Below are 16722 nucleotides of genomic sequence, written 5' to 3'. Positions count from 1 at the left end.
AGACGTCACAGACCTTGGCACCCGGGTGGTAACACACCCACCGTAAGCCTCTATCGTTGCCACAGAACCGCCTATCTGTACCTCTAACTATAGAGTGTCCAATAACTAATGCGCTCCTGCTCTCCCCCTTCCCTTCTCAGCCACAGGGACAGACTCAATGCCAGAGACCTGGTCACCGTGGCTTACCTCTGGTAGGTCCCCCCCACAACAGTATCTAAAACGGTACACCTGTTATTGAGGGGAACAACCACAGGGTATCCCTGCACTGACTGCTTCTTCCACCTCCTTTTAAACGTCACCCAGCTACCTTCATTCTTAGGAGTAACTACATCCCTGTAGCTTCTATCTATAACCGACTCTGCCTCCCGAATGATCCTCAGTTCATCCAGTTCCAGCTCCAGTTCCCTAACACGGTCTTTGAGGAGCTGGAGATGGGTGCACTTCCCACAGGTGAACTCAGCAGGGCCTCTGACGCTGTCCCTCACCTCGAACATCCTGCAGGAGGAACATTGCACTGCCCTCTCTGCCATCCCTTCCATTTATCCACTTGACAATTACAGAGAGAGAAAAAAAAAGCTTATCTGATTTTCACATTCCCCGCAGGTTAGAGGTGGTGGAAGGGTGGAGAGAGGAAAAGGAAAGAAAAGCTTACCTCACCAACTCACCACACAGTCTTTTTTTTTTGGTTAGAGGAGGAGGATGGGTGGGAGACACTACCTGTGTAGTGTCTCGGGTTTAGCCACTGCCTGAAATATATTAGTTCTCGAAACTCACCCGACAGCAGCTTTCCACAATTCACTCCCCGCAACAGCCGATCAGCGTCGCTGCTCTGCCGCCCTCTGCAGTATGGTAGGAAGTGGGAAATTGCAGATCCGAGCTTCTCGACACTTGGACCAGCGAGGCCGTCACTGGTATAAAACATTGATTGGTCTACTTAACAAGGCCCCACATGGCGTCACACTGCAAATGATGGTCCTGCCGGCTGATTCGCCGGGACCGTGATCGCCAGCCCCTTGCTAACAAAGGAGAGCAGCATTTAAACCGATCCTGCACAGCCAACCCTACTCAGCTCGCAGCCATGCCACCAAGACCAGCCCACGATTCGGGGATGCCGACCTGAGTGGATTGTTGGATGCAGTAGAGGCCAGACTGGATGCCCTCTTCCCCAAGGGTCTTGGAGGGTCAGTCACAGGGCAGCCAGTGCCGCAGGAAGATCAATGACCTCCAGCGGGCTGCACAGATGGGTTGGCACCAGACCCCTGGACGCCCCCCCCCCCCTCCCCGAGAATGCGCCTGGTATCGCCCCCGCCCAGTACTGTTCCTTGCCCCAGCTCACTCATGTCCAGCTGTGGCACCCATGCCACCCGAACCCCATATCCCCACCCCCCATTCTCACCCAGTACTCCCCACCCCCTTCTCCCCAAACCCCCACCATACTCCCACGATGAACGGCGCGTGCAACTCACAATGCCTCCTCTGTGACCCCACAGGTGAAGTTGGCCCACAACAGAAGAGAGAGGACCCAGCCAGCAACAGGGTGCCAAACATCAGAGTCCCCACCCACTAAGATAATAATCTTTATTAGTGTCACAAGTAGGCTTACATTAACACTGCATTGAAGTTACTGTGAAAATCTCCTAGTCGGCACAGTCCGCTGCCTGTTCGGGTACACAGAGGGAGAATTCAGAATGTCCAAATTACCTAACAGTATGTCTTTCAGTACTTGTGGGAGGAAACCGGAGCACCCAGATGAAACCCAAGCAGACATGGGGAAAACATGCAGACTCCTCACAGACAGTAACCCAAGCCGGGAATCGAACCTGGGACCCTGATGCTGTGAAGCAACAGTGCTAACCACTGTGCTACCGTGCCACCCTGGAATGGGCCCTGGAGGTCGCGGGGTGGATGAGGGCAGATCTGTCACTGAAGGACACGTTGGCATACAGCGCAGAGGTAAGGATCCACCGGCCTCCACTCAGATGACCTGTCAGAGGTGAGTTTTTAATGCCATACAAAATGACCCATCCCTCCCACTGTCCATTCTCCCGCAGGATCCTCTTCTGACGGTGCCAGCTCATCCGGGGTGGTTTCCCCGCCTTACATGAGAGCACCTCGAGGGGAGCTCCGACAACACCGCCGTGTTCATGGCACAGCTCTCATCCCCACCCTTCACCAGCGCAGAGACACACACATCAGTTGGCTATAGTAGTGGACAGGCTTCTGGGGCACATTCTGGTGAGCACCACACAGTTACTGATGTGCATTAGGCAGGAACACCAGGCAAGACAGCAGTCGGAGGTCTGCTGGATCCCAGGACCCAGCTGGGTCAGAGACTGAGTCTCTGGACCAGGTTTACTCAGAGCTGATGCAGATGATAATGTGCGACCGAGAGATTCAGCGGGGGATGTCAGTGACACCCAGAATCACAGAAAAATACAGTGCAGAAAGGGCCGTTCGGCCCATCGAGTCTGCACCGCCGTATGAAAGGCACCTGATCTACCAATCCTAATCCCATTTGCCAACACTTGGCCCATAGCCTCGAATGGTAAGACATGCCAAGTGCTCATCCAGGTACTTTTTAAACCCTCATCTACTACCCTCCTCTACCACCCTCCCAGACAGTGTGTTCCAGACCATCACCATCCTCTGGGTAAAAAGTGTTTTTCCTTAAATCCCCCTGAACCTTCCGCCCATCACCTTGATCTTGTGTTCCCTCGTAATCGACCCTTCAACTAAGGGCAGCCCAGTAGCACAGTGGTTAGCACTGTTGCTTCACAGCACCAGGGTCCCAGGTTCGATTCCTGCTTGGGTCACTGACTGTGCGGTGTCTGCACCTCCCTGTGTCTGCGTGGGTTTCCTCCGGGTGCTCAGGTTCCTTCCCACAAGTCCCGAACGACATGCTTGTTCGGTGAATTCGAAATGCTGAATTCTCCCTCAGTGTACCCGAACTGGTGTCGGAATGTGGCGACTAGGGAATTTTTACAGTAGCTTCATTGCAGTGTTAATGTAAGTGTTAATTACTTATGACACTAATAAAAGATTTATTTATTTTTAATTGCGCATCAGTCTCGTGTGGCATTAAGCCTACTTGAGACACTAATAAAGATTATTATTATTAGATTAAGGGGAAAACCTGCTCCCTATCCACCCTGTCCATGCCTCTCATAATCTTGTACACCTCAATCAGGATGCCCCTCCGTCTTCTCTGCTCCAGCGAAAACAACCCAAGCCGATCCAACCTCTCTTCATAACTTAAATGTTCCATCCCAGGCATCACCCTGGTGAAAAGCCTCCGCACCCGCTCCAATGCTATCACATCCTTCCTATGATGTGGCGACCAGAACTGTACACAGTACCCCAGCTATGGCCGCACCAATGTTCAATATAATTCCAACATGACTTCCTTGCTTTTGTAATCTACGCTTTCATCGATAAAGGCAAGTGTACCATATGCCTTTTTCACCACACTATTAACCTGCCCTTCTGCCTTCAGAGATCTATTTACAAACACGTCAAGGTCTCTTTGTTCCTCAGGACATAGCAGTGTGATGCCATTCACTGAATATTCCCTTGTCAAATTGCTCCTTCCAAAGTGTAACACCTCACACTTTTCAAGATTAAATTCCATCTGCCACTTTTCTGCACATGTGACCATCCCATCTATATCTTCCTGTCACCCGAGACTCTCACCGGCCTAACGCAAAGTTACTGATCCTACCCCCCACATAGTCAGCTAAGTCATTTATATAAATGACGAATAATAGGAGACCCAGCACAATTCCCTGCGGTACGCCACTGGATACTGGCTTCCAGTCACTAAAGCAGCCATCTGTCATCACCCTCTGTTTCCTACAGCTCAGCCAGCTTTGAATCCACCAAGTTCCCCTGTATCCCATGTGCATTTTACTTCTTTCTAAGTCTCCCATGTGGAATCTTGTCAACGGCTTTTCTGAAATCTATGTAAACTACATCAACTACACTACCCTCATCTACACACTTAGTCACGTGCTCAAAAAATTCAATCAAATTTGTTAGGTATGACCTCCTTTTGACAAAGCCATTCTGACTATTCCTGATCAAACCTTGCCTCTCCAAGTGTCAGACGTTTAGCTGCTGTTGTATAAAGAGTCAAAAGTTCTGCTCCTTTTCACCAACACCTTTATTTCACTTTAACAGACTCTGCACAAAACTCTAACATCACATCACCTGACACGAAGGCCACCTGAAGCCCCTTTACATATCAGTGTCAATTATTGGATACTTTACATAAATGAGACAACTAATTGGAATGTGTCTTACCCCATTACTTAACACCAAGTGGAGATAGAGTCTCTCCTTCAGAAATTTCTCCATTAGTTTTCCCACCACTAACGTGAGACTCACTGGCCAGTAGTTCCCTGGCCTATCCCTATAACTTTTCCTAAATAGTGGGACTACATTTACGGTTTTCCAGTCCTCTGGCACCTCTCCCGTGGCCAGAGAAGAATTAAAAATTTGGAACAGGGCCCCTGCCATCTCCTCTCTCGCCTCCCACATGAACCTGAGATACAATTCATCCGGACCTGCCGACTTGTCCACTTTTAAGCCTGCCAACACCTCTAATACCTTGTCCTCCCTTTAACAACTTGCTCACAGCATCGCTCCCTGAGTTCCATATCTGCCTCCTCATTCTCTTGGGCGAAGACAGATGTGAAATATGTGTTTAACACCCTATCAATGTCCTCTGGCTCCACCCACAGATATGCCATTGGTCCCTTAGGGGTGGCATCCCGTCGATGAAGGTGAACCCAGCTGCCCGGGCATCCTGGTGGGCTTGGTCCATATTGAAGTGAATGTATTGTGCCGCCTGAGCATATGGGGCCTCCATGATGGCGCAGATGCACCTCTGCACCGAGGTCTGTGAGATCCCGGACTGGTTCACATTTGGCACCTGGAAGGGCCGTGGCGTAAAAGTTCAGGGTGACCGTCACCTTGACGGCCACCGGGAGCGGGTGTACTCCCCCATACCTCCAGAGTGCCAGGTGCGCCATGATCTGGCAGATATGTCACACTGTCTCCCTTGTCAGCTGGAGCTTCAATGGCATGTCCGGTCCGGCAAGTCCTCGAATGACAGGCGCTGCCAGTATACACGAGGCCTCATACGGCGCCTCCTTTGCACCTCCTCGGCCTGTTGGGCTGCTGCCTCCTGTTTCTCTGTGACACACTTTGCTGCTGCACGCTCTGCTGCTGCCACTTCCTCCTCCTCAAGCAGCGTCAGCTCGTACAGCCGTAGGGCATCCCCCAGGGTTGCGGCAACTCGCAGGAAGGCCACCATTGCTGGTTGAATTCCAATATCCATTGCCTGCAGGGGGTGAATTACCGACATGTTTGCATGGTATATACAGCCCCCGTGTCCAACCAGGTGGACTCATTGACACTGTGGGCTCTGCCCCCGCAGGTCTCCCCCCCCCCCCCCCCCCCCCCATCTCTGCACCGCTGGCCCCATCGTTGCCTTGCACCATAGGGGCCTCTGGCTTTGGCATCTGTCCCTGATGCCAGGAGTAACGGCACCCCGTAGTGGCTACAGTGGGCGTTGCGCTTGGTGGGTCACGAGCGGGTGGCGGCCGGGTGAGGGGTGTATGGCGGAGGGTTAGGTGCTGGGGTATGGGGGGGGGGGGGGGGGGGGGGGTGGGGACAACTATACAGCCGATGCCACTGTGTGGAACTGGGGCCAAGGTGGGTGGTAAATGGGATGCGCAGCAAGATGGCTGCCTTGCAAGCCGCGGCAATGGTGGTCCATGATTGGACACCGCCCCAGTCCTGTGAGGGGTCACTGCCCCCGCCCCAAACCACACTAGCCACAGTCTCTGGCCCGGCAGCCCACACTTGCACCCCTCACTTGCACCCCTCTGTGTCCTACCTCCTCACTCTCTCTCATCAGCCACGATGCTGGTTTCACAATTTTTAAAAGCACAAATAAACCGTGCCAGAAGGAACTCAGCCCATCAGAGGTGGAGAATCGCTGAGGCCCAGGAGAATAAGGGGTTGGGCCTGCTAATGATATGCAAAAGGTATTTATGGTACGTGTGTTCGGACCGCATTGATGCCGCTGAATTGCGATTTGCCATCAATTCGGCGTGTGCTGCGATTTTGGTGTCGGAACCTATTCTCTGCCCAATCAAATTTCGCGATTTTGGCGTCAGCCAATGGAGAATCCCGCCCTATATAGTTCACTGCCTCGGCAAACAGGGCATCCTTGACTTCACGGATGCACTTGTGCCCTCTCGTTTGTGAAATGTCACATGTCCCTGCTTGAGCCCTGGAATGGTCCTGAGATGTAGAAGTTCATGGCTGCGGTGACCTTGCCAACCACCTCCTCCACGTGGTGCCAAGTCTGAGAGGACATGACGCAGGTTCCCAAACGTCCCCTTGTTGAGGCGGAGCCTCCTGTTGCACACGCAGTCTGTCATCTGCTTGAAAGACCAGCGATGCCTGTACACCTTGGGCCGTCACGGGCATTCCCCCCTGAGTCCCTCCCTGGCCCGATTGGCAGTCAGGTCCTCGGGGTCTGGGGTGCGGCGCTACATGACGGCCACTGCCTCGAGTCGCTGTCGACGCTGCTGCGACTACGTATATCGGCGACTGGCCTGCCAGCAACACCACACAGGCAGCTTCCGCGGGGTCCAAGATATCGCCCATTGCATATATCTGTAATGAATTAGGAGAGGGTGAGAGACTGATAACCAATGATGAACCCCACCCCGGGACCCTCCATTGCCCCCCCATTTCCCCCCTTGCTCTCTCCCCTCCTACCCATTCCCCCATTGCTCGCCCCTCAGCCCCCCCCTGGCCATACCCCCTGCCATCCGACAAGCCCTGCCCATGCACTCCCAGCTGCAGTGGGAGCCGCTGCTCACCAGACCCCACACCCTGTACCCCAGACACCTGCATGTCACATTATCTGTACCAGGCGCTGGTCCCCTCCCCGGTGCTCATGCTCCCCTCCAGTTGCCAAAATATCCTCGATGCTGGGGCCCAGCGCCTGGATGTTCAGATGTTGGTTGCTGCATCTGTGGTGTTGCCTCCTGCAGTGTTCAGGCACAGTGTCCAGGCATCACGGCTTAATTGGGATGTTAAGCGATAACTCGCACATGCTACATTGTATGCCTACCTAAGAGGATCCACTTGGGAGGTGTGAAGCGCTCACTTAACTACGATTCCCAATTCGCAATAGCCTTCAGCCTCGCGGCCAAAGGCCTCCGCGGTCAGTGGGAGTTATGGGTGGTCGATGGGGCTGACAGGCGGAGCTGGAGTTGCACCAGGAATGGGAACACATGATCCAGGGTGTGGAATGGCGGCCCCACGTGCGCTGAGACACCCATCTCAAGTGGCAGAATGTCAGTGGGGGAGCATTTCAGTGAGAGTGGCCATAACTCCATAAGATTTAAGGTAGTTATGGAAAAGCACAAAGATGAACCGGAAATCAGGAGCTGGGGGAAGGCAGATTTTAATAGGATAAGACAGGATCTGGCTGAAGTGGCCTGGGAGAAGCTCCTTGGAGGCTGATCCAATTCAGAGCTGTGGGAGTCATTCAAAAAGTAAATAGAGTACACGGCCAACATATTCCCGTAAAGGTAAAAGGTAGGATCAATAAGTCCAAAGAACCCTCATTGTCAACGGATATACAGGATTGGATAAGAAGAAAAAGGGAGGTGATGGCAGATTCAGGGAACTCAAAATAGTGGATGCCCTCGAGGAGTGCAGGGGGTACTCAAAAAATAAATTAGGAAAGCAAAAAGGGGATATGAAGAAACACTGGTGGGCAAAATAAAGGAATGTCCCAAGGTGTTTTGTAAGTATATTAAGGGCAAGAGAGTAACCAGGGAAAGAGTAGGGCCCATTAGGAACCAAGTGGCAACCTGTGTGTGGAACCAAAGGACATAGGTGAGTATTTTGCATCTATATTCACAATGGTGAAGGATGATGTAGGTATCGAAAGCAGAGAGGGGAACTGTGATATAATTGAACAGATTAGCATTGAGAGGGAAGAGGTGTTAGCGATTTTAGCAGGCCCAGGCCCAGATGAGATGTAACTTAGGCTGCTGTGTAAGACAAGGGAGGAAATTGCAGGGGCTTTGGCACTAATTTTTAAATCCTCTCTGGCCACAGGAAATGAAAAAATGAAATGAAAATCGCTTATTGTCACAAGTAGGCTTCAAATGAAGTTACTGTGAAAAGCCCCTAGTCGCCACATTCCGGCGCCTGTTCGGGGAGGTTGGTACGGGAATTGAACCGCGCTGCTGGCCTGCCTTGGTCTGCTTTAAAAGCCAGCTATTTAGCCCTGTGGAGAGATGCCACAGGACTGTAGGACAGCTAATGTGGTGCCATTATTCAAGATGGGAAGTAGTTAACACGCCAGTGAGTCTAAACATTAGTGGCAGGGAAATTATTGAAAAAGTCTGAGGGACAGGATTAATCACCACTTGGAGAGGTAAGGATTAATCAAGAATACACAGCATGGCTTTGTCAGGGGGAAATCATGTCAAACAAATTTGAGTGAATGTTTTGAGGAAGTGACCAGGGCAAGATGAGGGCAATGTAATTAATGTAGTCTACATGGACTTTGTCAGTCTTTTGACAAGGTCCCGCACAGGGGACTGATCAAGAAGTTTGGAGCCCATTGGATCTAGGGTAATTTGGAAAATTGGATCCAAAATTGGCTTAGTAGCAGGAAGCAGGATGTGTTGGTTGAAAGTTGTTTTTGTGACTGGAAGCCTGCATCTAGTGGTGTACCGCAGGGATCAGTGCTGGATGCCTTGCTGTTTGTAGTGAACATTCATGACCTAGATGTGAATTTGGGGGCTATGATCCACAGATTTGCAGGTTTATATGGAAATTGGTGGTGTGGGACTTCCAGTAACCGCCATGTGGTAGACTGCTGTGAACTTGATGGCTCGCGCATGGAGATTTATTTTTCTTATCTAAAGTCCCTATCAGACTTTTGATTTCAGTCCAGAAGTGCAAGTTTAGCAATGTGAAAGTGCCAGCAGATTTCTAGAGCGGTGGAATGAGGTGAAGGTTGTGCTGTCAATGAATGCTGAGAAGGCATTCGACCGAGTGGAGTGGGCGTATCTATTTAACGTTTTGGAGTGGTTTGGGTTCGGACAAGGATTTGTGGACTGGGTATATAGACCCGACGGCCAGCATCTCCACTAACAGGATTAGTTCTGAGTACCTTACTATGCAGCGTGGGACAAGGCAGGGATGGCCGCTTTCTCCTTTGCTATTCGCCCTTGTGATTGAACCTTTAGCGATGGAGCTTCGGTTAAGGGAGCACAGTGGCGCAGTGGTTATCACTGTTGCCTCACGACGCTGACGTCCCAGGTTTGATCCCAGCTCTGGGTCATTGTCTCTGTGGAGTTTGCACATTCTCCCCATGTTTGCGTGGGTTTCGTCCCCACAACCCAAAGTTGTGCAGGGTAGGTGGATTGGCCAGGCTAAATTGGCCCTTGATTGGAAAAAAATTAATTGGGTACTCTATATTTATTTTTGAAAAAGCACTGGCTCTTCAGACGTCTGGAGAGTGGAGGGGTATTAAGCGGGGGAGTGGAACATCGGCTTCCCTTGTATGCGGATGACCTCCTACTGTATGTTTCTAACCCCTTTGAGTCTGTTGGTAAGATCCAGAGAATTTTGAATGAATTCATCTCCTTCTCTGGATACAGGATTAATACGGCAAAAAGTGAGATGTTCTTGACTGGCTCTCGAGAGCATGAGAGGTGTTTGAGTAAGCTCCCATTTTGCCTGGCTAGAAAGAGCTTTCGCTATTTGGGGATTCAGGTGGCACGGGATTGGGCCCAACTTCACAACCTCAATGTGACATGCTTAGTCAAGGCGATGAAAGTGGAGTCCAAAAAGTGGGACAGTCTGCCTCGATCTTTGTCTGGAAGAGTCCAGACTATTAAGATGATGATCCTGCTGAGGTTCCTTTTAGTTTTCCAAAACCTCCCAATCTTTCTGCCCAAATCCTTTTTCAGAAAGATTAATAGACTTGTCTTGGGCTTTGTGTGGACGGGGAGGGTCCCCCATATTAAAAGAGTTGGTCTGGAAAGGAGTAGATGGGGGGCGGGGGGGCCCTGGCACTTCCTAATTTTCAATGTTACTACCGGGCTGCTAATATTGTTATGGTCCGAAGATGGTTGTTGGACCAGGGGTCGGTATGGTATAGAGTGGAGGAGGCCTCATATATGGGAACTTCTTTAAGGGCATTGGTTTCAGCTCCCCTTCCTTCTTGGGTGATGGGGGTCCTGGTCACGTCTTTTCCATGGGTAGCTATCTTTGGTGTGTCTGAAAATCCTGGTGTCATGGTGGGAAAGGGAGCTGATGTCATGGCATTCTCCTCCTTACCGGCACGAATTATAGACCAGTCAGCCTGACATCGGTACTGGGGAAAATGCTAGAGTCCATTATAAAGGTCTATTAGCAGAGCACTTCGAAAACAACGGTAGGATCGACAGAGTCAGCATGGATTTATGAAAGGGAAATCATGATTGACAAATCTACTGGGATTCTTCAAGGATGCAACTAGTAGAGTTAACGAGGGGGAACCAGTGGATGTGGTTTAATTGGATTTTCAGAAGGTTTTCGATAAAGTCCCACAAAAGAGATTAGCATGTAAAATTAAAGTGCATGGGATTGGGGATAGTGTATTGAGATGCATAGAAAACTGGTTGGCAGACAGGAAACAGAGAGTCGGAATTAATGGGTCTTTTTCTAAATGACAGGCAGTGACAGTCGGGTACCGCAGGGATCAGTGCTAGGACCCCAGCTATTCACAATATATATTAATGATTTAGATGAGGAAACTAAATGTAATATCTCCAAATTTGCAGATGACACAAAGCTGTGTGGGAGGGTGAGCTGTGAGGAGGATGCAGAGCTGCCTCAGTGTGACTTGGACAAGTTGAGAGGGCAAATGCATGGCAGTATTGTTACTAACTTTTGGTTGGCTCTTAATTCGTAATTTGTTCTGTTTGTTTAACCTTTGCTCTAGAGTCGCCAGGTATCTTTATGATACCGCCACGAGGTTCAAGTTCAAATAATGATCAATAACTCAACACACCAATTAGTAAGATTCAAATCAAAACACATTTATGATATACAGTAAGTCACTACTTATGCATATAACTCTACTTTCTAGTCTATTTCTATCACTAAAAGGCCTATACTTAGCTTCGGAATTGGCCCACCAGGTCAGTGGAACAAATGGCCTTTCGTTCAGGTCCTGAGTCTGCAGGATTCAAAAGCTGGTATGGACTTGTAGCTAGGAACGCCTATCTCGTAGCGAGCGTTGACTGGAGACTTACTTGGTTGGTGCGGCAGCTGGGCAGTTCACTCTCAGGGGTTGATTTGCGTTGTTGAGTGACCCTACCAAGAAGACCGATTTGAACTTGGGTGCTTTACTTTATAGTCCCCAGGGGCTTCCCGCCCTTCGGGGCGGACCCCGTACCTGGTTCCAAATGATTGGACTGCGTTCCGATCACTTGGATCGATTTCTCCAATACTGGAGTTGTTCCCTGATCGCTGAGCGGTCCCTAAATGTCCGTTGGCCTTCCCTTTGCCTTGGCTCTTGCTGGCGCTGAGGAGCCTGGCTTGGCCTTATTCACCTGAAGTGTATCAATTGTGCCTGGGAATTGCTCATTAGTATGCAGATGGCTGCTGGTTTCAGTGCTGTCTGGTTTTTGCAAAGCCAATACACAGGATTTCTGCACTTGCTCGTTTTTGCCTGGGTTGGCTGAATTTCCCTTTAGTCTTTGCGGTTCTCCATTTTAAGTCGAGAAGTGGCCAACCCAGGTGGCTACAGTATAATATGGGTAAATGTGAAGTTGTCCACTTGGTAGCAAAAGCAGGAAGGCAGACTAATATATGAATGGCCATAGATTAAGATACGGGGATGTGCAACAATATTTGGGTGTCTTTGTTAACCAGTCGCTGAAGGTAAGCATGCAGGGGCCGCAGGCGGTAAAAAGGGACCATTTCAGGGGAAGGTGGGACCTGCACAAACGGGACTACATCTGAACAAGAGTGGGCCTAACATCCTTGCTGGTGAGTTTGCTAGTGCTGTTGGGAGGAGTTTAAACTAATTAGGCAGGGGGAGGGGTCCTATTCTGTTAGCAGAGTAGGGACACAGCATAACACAGAAACGTAATCAAGTCAGAGGGAATACAGCGATAGTAAGTTTCAAGGAAGAAAGACAAGGCTGGATGACCTCTACTTCAAAGCCAGGAATATTACAGGTAAACCATGTGAGTTAAGGGCGAGGATTGACACGTGGAATTTTGATATAGTAGCCATCACAGAGACGTGGTTGATGGAGGGTCAGAATTGGCAGCTCAATATCCTGGGATATAGAATCTTCAGGCGAGAAAGAGTAGGGGGTGAAAGAGGAGGAGGCATAGCATTATTAGTTAAAGGGTCAGTTACTACAGGAAGGAGATGATATCTTGGAGGGGGCATCAAATGAAGCTTTGTGGGTAGAGCTTAGGAATAAAAAAGGGACACATTGCAAGGTGTTTATTATAGACCCGCAGATAGCCAGTGGAAATTGAGGAGCAAATATGTGCACAATTTGCAGCGATGTGTAAAGATAATAATAGGGTGATAATTAGGTGATTTCAACTTTCCCAACATTAATTGGGATAGTCCTTGTGTTAAGGGCTTAGATGGAGTGGAGTTCTTAAAATGTATACAGGAGAACTTTTTAGCCCAATATGTACAGGGTCCCCCACAACCCAAAAAGATGTGCAGGATAGGCGGATTGGCCACTCTAAATTGCCCTTAATTTGAGAAACAAGAATTGGGACTGTAAATTTAAAATTAATAAATAAATATATAGAGGGTCCAACAAGGGACGGTTCAGTGCTGGACCTAATTCTGAGGAATGAGGACAGGTGGTTGATGTGTTGGTGGGGGAGCATTTTGATGAGAGCGACCACAACATGTTACAATTTAAGTTTGTCATGGGCAAAGAAATAGATAAGTTGCAGGCTTTGGATTGGGAGAGATTGGATTTTAGTAAAATAAGGCAGGATCTGGCCAAGATAGACTGGCGTTACATTTGGAGACATTTGGGGGGAGGTGTGTTCAAAAAGGAAATGGGGAGGGTACAGGCCTAACATGTTCCCTCTAGGGTAATAGGAACATGCCCAGCGAACCATGGATGACCGGAGGCATTCAGGATACGACGAGAAGGGAAAGAGAGGCTTTTAGAAAGTACAAGGGAAGAAAATCAACAGAGGCATTAGTGGAGTACGGAAAGTGCAGGATGGAGCTTAAGAAAGCAAATAGCAGAGCAAAGAGGGGGAGGCGGCACGGTGGCGCAGTGGTTAGCACTGCTGCCTCACAGCACCGAGGACCCGGGTTCGATCCCGGGCCCAGGTCACTGTCTGTGTGGAGTTTGCACATTCTCCCCATGTGTGCCTGGGCCTCGCCCCACAACCCAAAGATGTGCAGAGTAGGTGGATTGGCCATGCTAAATTGCCTCCTAATTGAAATTTTTTTTTCAAGTAAAGAGGAGATATGAGAAAGATTTGGCTGGTAAAATCAGGGAAAATTCCATGATATTCTATTCATATATGAATGGGAAGAGGATAACCAGGGAAAGAGTAGGGTCCATTAGAGACCAAGGGGAAAATCTGTGGGTGCCAGAGGACAGTGGTAGGATGTTGAACGAATACTTCACATCTGTCTTCACCCAAAAAAACAAAGAGGTAGATATGGAACTCAGGGAGAGAGACTCTGAAGTTTTTGAGCAAATTGTCATTGGGAGTGACAAGGTCTTGGAGGCTTAAAAATCTCCAAGTCTGGATGAATTGTGTCCCAGGATGTTGTGGGAGGCGAAGGAGGAGATTGCAGGGGCTCTGACCCAAATTTTTAATTCCTCTCTGGCCACGGCGGAGGTGCCAGAGGACTGGAGAACAGCTAATGAGGTCCCACTATTTAAGAAAGGTTGCAGAGGGGACTTCCGGTGACGGCGGGTGGGAGGCAGCCGCGCGTTGGAGGGCTCCCGTTCGGGAACGGTATTGTCGGGGGTTAACGCCAGGTCCTAGGGGCAGTGAAGGCAGTAAAAGTCGGGAGACAGCACAGAGGAGAAGAATGTCGAAGACCAGCATAAAAATGACCGCGAAAAAAGCGGCTTAAAGTCCGTTGGGGAGTGGCAAGGTCACCGAGGGGGTCAGTAAAGAAAATGGAGGCTGGAGCACCAGGGGAGGCCGCAGTGCTTACAGCTGAAGGAATAACTAAGGTGATGGCTGCGGAATTCGAAAAGCAGTTTGCAAAATGCATGGAGACGGTGAGGAAGGAGATGAGGGAGGTTTTGAGTGCGCTGGTGGAGGAGGCGATTTCCCCGATGATGACGGCAGTGGCGAGCGCAGTGGCGGAGGTGCGAGAGCAAGGGGAGGCGCTGAAGGAAGTGGAGGAGACATTATTGCAGCACAGTGATCAACTTGCCTCGATGGGGAAGGAGATGCGGAAGGTGATGGACATTAACAAGGATCTGCGAGGAAAAATGGAAGACCTGGAAAACAGATCCAGGCGACAGAATTTGAGGATTGTGGGGCTGCCCGAAGGAGTTGAAGGACCGAAGCCGACTGAGTATTTTGCCGCGATGCTGGCAAAACTACTGGGGGAGGGGGAGGATCCCTCCCGATATGAACTGGAATGGGCTCATCGGTCATGGAGGCCTGTACCAAAGGCGAGTGAGCCGCCAAGGGCAGTGACTCTGTGCTTCAGAAGCGGGTGGTGCAGTGGGCTGGAGCTGGTATACATGTATACCAGGACTTTACGGTGGAGCTGGCAGGGAGGCGGGCTGCCTTCAGCCGGGTGAAGAAGGCACTGTACATCAGCAAAGTGCAGTGCGGCATTGTATATCCAGCAAAGCCGAGGGTGACTTACAAGCTCAGGGACTTTTATTTTGGAACGGCGGAAGCAGCGGAGGAGTTTGCGAAGGCAGAAGGACTGTGGCAGAACTGACAAATTGAAAAATGGCCATGTGCCGATGTAACCTCATGACTGTATTTTCTTCTTTTTTGTTTCACTGCGCGCGGGTGTAGGGGCTAAAGGAGCCAATGTTGTATATATTTGGACAAGGGAAGTGATTGTACTTTCACTCGAAATGAGGACTCTTTGGGGTGCAGGTGGATATGCGAGGTTTGTGTGCTAAAAGGGGATCTCTGGGCTTTCCTAGGGCCGGGCAAGGGGGAAAGGGACCTCTGAAGTTTTTGAGCAAATTGTCATTGGGAGTGACAAGGTCTTGGAGGCTTAAAAATCTCCAAGTCTGGATGAATTGTGTCCCAGGATGTTGTGGGAGGCGAAGGAGGAGATTGCAGGGGCTCTGACCCAAATTTTTAATTCCTCTCTGGCCACGGCGGAGGTGCCAGAGGACTGGAGAACAGCTAATGAGGGGGCCTCCACGCTGGCCGGTTTAAGCCGGCCAGTGAACGGGAGTGAGGTGGGGGGAGGGGCTGCGGCCATCGGAGCCTGGCAGAACAGGGTCCGAGTGGTCTAGCCAGGGTGGAAAGTTGGGGGGAAGGAACCGAGGTTGGAAGGAGGAATTTTACAAGAGGCAGTGGACGGGAGGAGCTGGAGATTTGGGCGGGGGGGGCGGGTTGTACAACTCTTGGGTATCATGTACGGTACTCTTTCAGAGGCTGGATGGCGTTGAGTGTAGGGGGGGTGGGGGAGTGGACTCTATAGGTCAATGGTGACCATGGGCGGTCCCGGACTCCTTTTTCTTTTTCTCTTTTGTTTCCACCGTGGGAGGGTTTGGTTTATTGGATGCATATATTGACAGGTGGGCCGTTGTTTGGGGTGGTGGGAGGATGGGATCATTGGTATTGTTAAGGGGATTGATTTTGTATTTGTTACCATGTACTGTTTGTGGGTGGGGTGTAAATTCTTGAAGGAAAATGTGAAAATGTAGAAGAAAAAAATTTTTTAAAAAAAAAGAAAGGTTGCAGAGATAAGCCAGAGAACTACAGGCCAGTAAGTCTCACGTCCATGGTAGGGAGACTTGGAGAAAATTCTGAAGGAGAAAATCTATCTCCACTGGGAGAGGCAAGGTTTGATCAGGAATAGTCAGCATGACTTTGTCAGAGGCAGGTCATGCCTAATAAATTTGATTTAATTTTTTGAGTATGTGACCAGGTGTTTGGATGAGGGTAGTGCAGTTGATGTAGTTTACATGAATTTCAGCAAAGCCTTTAACAAGGTCCCACATGGGAGACATATAAAGAAGGCAAATGCACAATGGATACAGGGGAACTTGATAAGGTGGATTCAAAATTGGCTCAGCAGTAGGAGACAGAGGGTGATGACAGATGGCTGCTTTCGTGACTGGTAGTTAGTGTCCACTGGTATACCACAGGGAACTGTGTTGGATCCCCTATTTGTCATTTATATAAACAACATAGGTGACTACGTGGGAGGTAGGATCAGTAACTTTGCGGATGACACAAAGATTGGCTGGTTGGTTGACAGTGAGGTTTTGTGTCTTGGGTTACAGGAAGATATAGACGGGATGGTCAAATGGGCAGAAAAGTGGCAGATGGAATTTAACCCTGAAAAGTGTGAGGTGATGCACTTTAGAATGATAATTTGACAAGGCAGTATTCAATGAATGGCCGGACACTGGGAACTTCCAAGGAACAAAGGGACCATGGGTGCTTGTCCATAGATCCCTGAAGA

Source organism: Scyliorhinus torazame, chromosome 7 (assembly GCF_047496885.1).
Source record: "Scyliorhinus torazame isolate Kashiwa2021f chromosome 7, sScyTor2.1, whole genome shotgun sequence".
Taxonomy (NCBI): Eukaryota; Metazoa; Chordata; class Chondrichthyes; order Carcharhiniformes; family Scyliorhinidae; genus Scyliorhinus; species Scyliorhinus torazame.
This window is presented reverse-complemented; position numbering follows the sequence as displayed.